Source organism: Portunus trituberculatus, chromosome 37, assembly GCF_017591435.1.
Source record: "Portunus trituberculatus isolate SZX2019 chromosome 37, ASM1759143v1, whole genome shotgun sequence".
Lineage (NCBI taxonomy): Eukaryota > Metazoa > Arthropoda > Malacostraca > Decapoda > Portunidae > Portunus > Portunus trituberculatus.
Genome location: NC_059291.1, coordinates 10,128,163 through 10,135,662, shown reverse-complemented (window position 1 = coordinate 10,135,662; position 7,500 = coordinate 10,128,163). Strand labels below are relative to the sequence as shown.

The 7,500-nt window shown below is 42.1% G+C and overlaps 1 protein-coding gene across 3 annotated transcripts in view; it reads right to left on the bottom strand.

Annotated features, from left to right (window-relative positions):
• LOC123514058 (protein amalgam-like) overlaps nucleotides 1-7,500 on the bottom strand; it is a 310,100-nt gene that overhangs the window by 55,282 nt on the left and 247,318 nt on the right. The window lies entirely within an intron of this gene.

The following is a 7,500-nucleotide window of genomic DNA, read 5'->3' as shown; positions in this document are numbered from 1 at the left end:
ACACACACACACACACACGAAGACGAACAACAACAACAACAACAGCATAAAAGCAATACAATAGGCTGCTATACAAAAACGAGGATGAAAAAAAAAACTAAAATAAAAGAAGAAAAAAGAAAATAAAAAGAAAAACGCAACGCACTAACCTTTCCTTTCTTGTGTCCAGCTAAATGGTCGTGAATGATTTATATATTCATTTTATTCAATTATCTATCCACTTGTTTATTTCCCTTTGTGTGTTTGTATAACGTGCGTGTTTTGTGCTGTGCTGTGCTGTGCTGTGGTGTGTGTGTGTGTGTGTGTGTGTGTGTGTGTGTGTGTGTGTGTGTGTGTGTGTGTGTGTGTGGGCAGGCGAGGTAGAATGATCGTATATCTCATTAAATTGTTGTATCCATTTACCGATCTTCTTTGATGTGTGAAATGAAACAATACAACAGAGCGCACACGATGTAGAAAGAAAGAAAGAGGAAGGAATGGAGGAAGAAGAAGAAGAAGAAGAAGAAGAAGAAGAAGAGGAGGAGGTGGAGGTGGATGTGGAGAAGGAGAAGGAGAAGGAGAAGGAGAAGGAGGAGGAGGAGGAGGAGGAGGAGGAGGAGGAGAAGGAGAAGGAGAAGGAGAAGGAGAAGGAGAAGGAGGAGGAGGAGGAGAAGGAGGAGGAGGAGGAGAAGGAGAAGAAGGAGGAGGAGAACACACAGCAAACAGATGAACAGGTTCCTCCAAAGGCCTTCCTTCTTATAATATAGTCTCTTAGTCAAGCAAACGAGGAGGGAAAAAAAATAAATAAAAATAAAAATAAAAATGAAACATCACAATACGACCCCCAAAAATCGCACGAATTAGAATAAAAAAAAATTATCATACAATACGACCCAAAATAACGCAGGCAATGAAAAAAAAAAAATAAATAAATAAAAAAAAGGGGGCATTTTTCACAACCATATCTTGTCTACTTTCCATACAGATAAACAACAGAGAGTAATAATAATAATAATAATAAAAAAAAGACAGACTACAATAGAATATAAACCACACTTTCTTTTCCTGCTGCAAAAAAAAGAATAAATAAATGAATAAATAAACCAAAAATAACAAGTAGATAAATAGGTAGACAGAGTAGTAGTAGTAGTAGTAGTAGTAGTAGTAGTAGTAGTAATAACAATAACAGTAAGAGAAATGATAATAAGATGGAGGAAAGAGAAAAGAGAAGGAGGGAAGGCAAGAGAGACGGAAGAAGGGGAAGAGAGATGGAGGAGAAAGAGGAATGAAGGGAACAGTAGAGAGAGAGAGAGACAAATAAAGAGGCTGGAGGAAACAAGGGAAAGACGATAGATGGGAGATGGAAGAAGGAGAGGAAAACAAGAGGAAAGGAGGGAAAGGAGAAACAGAGGAAAATCAGAAGGGGCAGAATAAGGAGATGAGGAGAAAAGATAGATAGGAGGAAAACTGGACGAACAAAGGAGAGACGAAGGAAAGTTGGAGAGAAAAATGAAGAGAAGGGTGAAGAGACGAAGAAGGTGAAGTAGAGAGAAATCAAGAAAAATAAAAAGAGAAGGGAGAGGAAATAAGCGAAGGGACTGGATAAAAAGGAGGAAAAAGGAAGAGATAGAAGAAAACTGAAGAAAAGTAAGGAGAAAAGGAGGAAAAGGAGAAAACAAGAAACAACTGGAAACAGAAAAAAAAGAGAAGAGGAAAAATGTAGAAAGAGAAAGAAGAGAGAGAGAGAGAGAGAGAGAGAGAGAGAGAGAGAGAGAGAGAGAGAGAGAGAGAGAGAGAGGAGTCGTAGAGGGTACAGAGGCCAAGGAAAATCAGGAGGGACTGAGTGAAAGCTGGAGATAAGGAGAGGAAAAATAAATAAAATAAAAAGTAAAGAAAGAAGCTGAGGAAGGAAAGCGTCTTAACATAAACTATTCTTGTATTTTCGTCGGTATTTTGATGTGTGAGTGTTGCAGCCAGCTTTGCCACACCACGCAACACCCACACACTCACACACTCACACACACACACACACACACACACACAACGTAGCCACATTCAGTATTCCATCATGGTTTTTCCTCTCTCTCTCTCTCTCTCTCTCTCTCTCTACCGTTTCCTCTTTTATCTAATTTTTTTTGTTTATGCTTCTATTTTTGTTTTATTTCATTTTATCAGTTTATGTTCGCTATTTATCATCTCTTATATTCTTTTTCATTATCCTTTGTTCGCTTTTTATCTTTTTTTTTTCTTATTTTCGTTTGTTCTGTCGGTCTTTTCTATTATATTCTCTTCTCTTCTCTCATTTGTTTTCTTCTTCTCTTTACTTTTTTTCCAGTTCCAGTTTTCCAGTACGTATGTTTTTCTGTTAGTTGTTTTTATATATATATTTTCTAAGCTCCTTCATTCTTTGTTTTCCTCTCCTCCATTTTCTTTCTGAGTTTTTTTTTTTTTACCATATTTTTCTCGTTTATATCATGTTCCTTCATCCTTTAATCTCTTTCTTGTTTTTTTTTCTAATTTCCTTTCATTTCCTCTTTCATTGTATCATATCACATTTTTTCGTTTATTCTTTACTCTTCTCTTTTTCCTAATTATCTTTCTCTGTTTATATATTTTTTTTCCTATTGCATCATGTTCTCTGTTTTTTTGTCCTTCTTAATTCTACCTTGTATTCTGTTCTCCCTCACAGTTACTCACATAAAGGCATCACATGGTCACATCACCAGGTATATATGCACAGATGGTAGACATGAAGCGCCAGTCACCAGGTCACATCATACAATACAAGCACATCACACCAGTCACATCACCAGGTATATGCACAGATGGTAGAGATGAGGCGCCAGTCACCAGGTCACATCATACAATACAAGCACATTACACCAAGCAACACATACCGGCCACATCACACTACTAAATCACCACATCACCACGCCATACAATTACATCCCAGTACACCAATACCACCACCACCACCACCACCACCACCACTACTACACGTTCAAACCGCTAACTTAATAAAAATTCTAAAAACGACCCCTGCTCCTCCTCCCCCTCAACACACACACACACACACACACACACACACACACACACACACACACACACACACACACACACACACACAGTCGTGGACACATGAATACAAAAGTGAATGATGGTGAATTAGTAAGCCAGGATGTATCAACACTATCACCACCATCACCACCACCACCATCACCACCAATACCGAAGATTATCTAACCTAACCTAACTCAGCCACCGCTATCATTACCAAGCCACCACCAATATGAACACCACCACCACCACCACAACCAAAACCAGCCAAGCCATGAAGCCAGCCAGCCATTAAGCCATCTCTCTCTCTCTCTCTCTCTCTCTCTCTCTCTCTCGTATCGGAAGTAAGCAAAGGAGAAAAAAAAGGAAGGAGTGAAAAATGACAAACCACATAGACACACACGCAGACAAACACCCGAAACGTGCAAATAAATACACTGAAAGGGCGGACACTCAGACAGACAGACAAACACACACACACACACACACACACACACACACACACACACACACACACACACACACACACACACACACACACACACACACACACACACACACAAAAGTCATCAAGATAAATAACTGATAAAGAAATACACACACACAAAAATAGAAAGTTTAATATTTTTCCTTTAATTTTGTTTCCTTTGCCATCCTCTCCCCACTCCCTGTGCTCTGGTCTCACCTCCCCACTGCCTGTGTTAGCTGTTCTTCCTTACCCCCTCCCTTTTCATCAACCCTTCCTCCCTACTCCCTGTTCTGTCTCATCTCTCTCCTCCCCCACTTCCTGTGCTCTACATCCTCTCTCCTTCCCCAATATGTGTTCTGCATCTCTTCCTCTTCCTATTCTTCCCCCTCCTCCTCCTCCTCTTCCTCCTGTTCTTCCTCATCCCTCCTTTACCCACTGCCTGTGTTCTTCATTCCTTCCCTCCTCCATCCTTTCGTTACCCACTGTTTGTTAATCCCCTCTCTTCCCCACTCCCTGTTTCTCTCTCTCTCTCTCTCTTGCTTCACTCCATCTCGCCAACACAAATACCACTCTCCCTCTCCTCTCCTTTTCCTCAGCACTTTGCATACCTCCCCTCCCTTTCCCTCTCTTTCCTCCCTTTGAGTTTTTTTTTTTCCCTCTCTAATTCTTCTTCCTTTCTATTTGCTTCTCTCTTTCTTCAACTTGCATTTTTTCTGTTAATCTAATCTCTCTCTCTCTCTCTCTCTCTCTCTCTCTCTGAATCTTTCCTCCCTTTTATTTTTACAAGGGACAGAAAACTCAGTGGCAGGAAATTAAAGAGATTAGAAATTAAGAGAAACTATGGAACCAGGAAGGGTTGGGATGGGGAAGGAGGTCAAGGGGTGAGGGAGGGAGGGAGGGAGGGAGGGAAGGAGAGATAAATGAAGAGAGGGAAGGAAGGGAGGGATCGAAGGACAGAGAGATGGAACGCTGGAGGAATAGGAGAGAAAATTGAGGAAGGGAGGAAAAGGTGATGGATGGATGGATGGATGGAGGAGACGAGGCATGGAAGAAAGGAAGGAAGGAAGGAAAAGTGAAGGAGAGAAAGAAGGAAGACTTAAAGGATACATAAGGGATCGAAATAAAGGAGGATAAAAAATGAGAAGTGAAGGATAGAAGAAGGAAGAAGAGAAGGAAAAGAGGAAGGAGAGAAGGATGGAAGGGGAAGGAAAGTAGGAAAGTGTGAAAGGAGAGAAGGGAAGAAAAGGAGGGAAAGAAGGAAGGAAGGAAATGATGGAGAGAAGGAAATCATTGAATAAAAGAAGGATGGAGGGCAGGAACGAAAGAAAGATAAAAAAAAAGAAACGAAAGCTAAAGGGAATGAGAGAAGGAGAGTAAGGAAGGAAGGAAAGAAAGGAGGAGAGAGAGATGGAGGGCAGTAAGGAAAGAGAAAAATAAGGTAAAGGAAGGAAAGATAAAGAGAAGAGAAGTAAAATATAGAACGATGGAAGGAAGGAAGGAAGGAAGGAGGGAAGGAAGGAAGGAAGGAAGGAAGGAAGGAAGGAAGGAAGGAAGGATGGAGGGAGGGAGGCATTGCAGCAGTAAGCAGGGGAAGACGCATTAAAGGAGATCACATATTGGGCTTCTCTGCCACGCCCACACACCCGTACGCCCACACACACCCGCACGCCCACACATGAACCCTATGACTCTGCACTTGTGGCGCCATTAATACCAGTCAGTCAGTCAGTCACGTCCACAGTCAGTCTTTCTCGTTCTCTCTCTCTCTCTCTCTCTCTCTCTCTCTCTCTCTCTCTCTCTGACGCCCACACTAAACAACACCATATTTAAATCCAACACACACAAACAGTAGTAGTAGTAGTAGTAGTAGTAGTAGTAGTAGTAGTAGTAGTAGTAGTAGTAGTTGCTGTTGTTAAGGAAGTTTATTGGTCACAATTTTGCAATATAGTAACTGAACAGTAAGATAAATATATTCATAGTTTTAAGAGAGAGCAACCTAAAGAAGAGACCAACACACACACACACACACACACACACACACACACACACACACACACACACACACACACACACACACACACACACACATAACCTCATTAAAAAGCATACACAACTAAAACTTAAATCAACAGAAACACACTGCCATGGTCAAGCTTTGCAACACACACACACACACACACACACACACACACACACACACACACACACACACACACACACACACCTTGCAACAGGCGGTGGTTCCCTCACAGACTAATGGATCTGTGTTGACACTTGACCACCCGCCACCCCCAACCCCAACCCTCTATATTCCCTCTCCCTCTCCCTCTCTCTCGTCTCCCTCTCTTGCTTCCTCCCTCCCTCCTTCCCTCTCCGCGCCGCCACCTACCGCGGCCTCGCTGATTGCCTGATTGAGTCGGCTTGACTGACTGACTGATTGACTGACCGACTGACTGATTGGTGTACTGCGTTTAGTTGCATTCGTTATAGAGTAACTGGGTGACTGACTGACTGGGTGTGTGATGAGCTAACTGACTGACTGATTGACTGACTGACTGACTGAATAGATTACCTGCTTGTGACTTATACAAAAAAAAAAAAACTGATTGGCTGACTGAATGACTGACTAATTAGTTGAAAGATTGACTAACTAAATAAATGACTAGTTTACTGACTGACTGACAGATCTATGTGTGACTGTTTCAAAAGGCAGACTGACTGACAGACAAGCAGACAGACAGACACTCGGACAGGGAGAGAAAGACAAACACGAGGTGAGAGCGAATGAAGACAAAGAGAGAGAGAGAGAGAGAGAGAGAGAGAGAGAGAGAGAGAGAGAGAGAGAGAGAGAGAGAGAGAGAGAGAGAGAGAGAGAGAGAGAGAGAGGAAGCGGAAATAAGGAGAGAGCGAAAGAGGAACATGACGACGACGACAACGAGGAGGAGGAGGAGGAGGAGGAGGAGGAGAGATGAAAGAGGGAATAAGGAAAGAAAGGAAAGGAGAGAAGGAGAGCAGGAAAATTATAGGAATGTAGAGGAAGAAGGAAAAGGAAAGAGAGAAGGAAGAAGAGGAAAGGAGGAAGGAAAATATATAAAAAAGGAACAGGAAAGAGGGAAGAGAAGAGGAAAAGAGGAAGAGAAGGATAAAAGACAAGAAACAACAATCATGAAAGAAAAGAAAAAAAAATGAGAAGGAAGAAAACTCGATAAACAAATGAAAAAAAAAAACGAACAAAGGAAAAGAAAAGGAAAAGAAAAGAATAAATAACAAAAAGAAAGAAAGGAGGCAGAAGGGAAGAAGAGGAAAGGAGAAATAAGACGGAATAAGAGAGGGAAGAAGAAAAGATGGAAATAAAAAGGAAAAATAAGGAACAAAAGAAGATGAGGAAGAGAAGAGAGAAGCTGGGAAAGGGAGGAAGAAACGGAAAAAGAGGAAGAGGAAGAAGAGAAAGAGGACAAGGAGGAAAAGGAGAAAGGGAAGAGGGAGGAGGAAGAGGAGGACAGTACTGAGGCTTTGTTAATCCATCCACAATACGTGTCCTCCTCTTCCTCATCCTCCTCCTCCTCCTCCTCCTCCTCCTCCTCCCGCCAGAGTGACTCGTTAGTGGGTCGGCTGTGTCGGGATTTCTGTGTCTGTGTCCGCTGGTGTGTCGCTGTCTTAATGTGTGTGTGTGTGTGTGTGTGTGTGTGTGTGTGTGTGTCTCTCTCTCTCTCTCTCTCTCTCTCTCTCTCTCTCTCTCTCTTATCCTATATTTGTCTTATTTTCACTGTATGCCTGTCAGTCTTCCTCTTTTTGTCTGTTTCTCTGTTTTGTCACACCACGCCATCTCTCTCTCTCTCTCTCTCTCTCTCTCTCACGCACATTTCAACAGTGATTAAGTTTCCAACACAGGCGACAAACCCATACTACACACACACACACACACACACACACACACACACACACACACACACACACACACACACACACACACACACTAACTTAAAGCCGCTTAA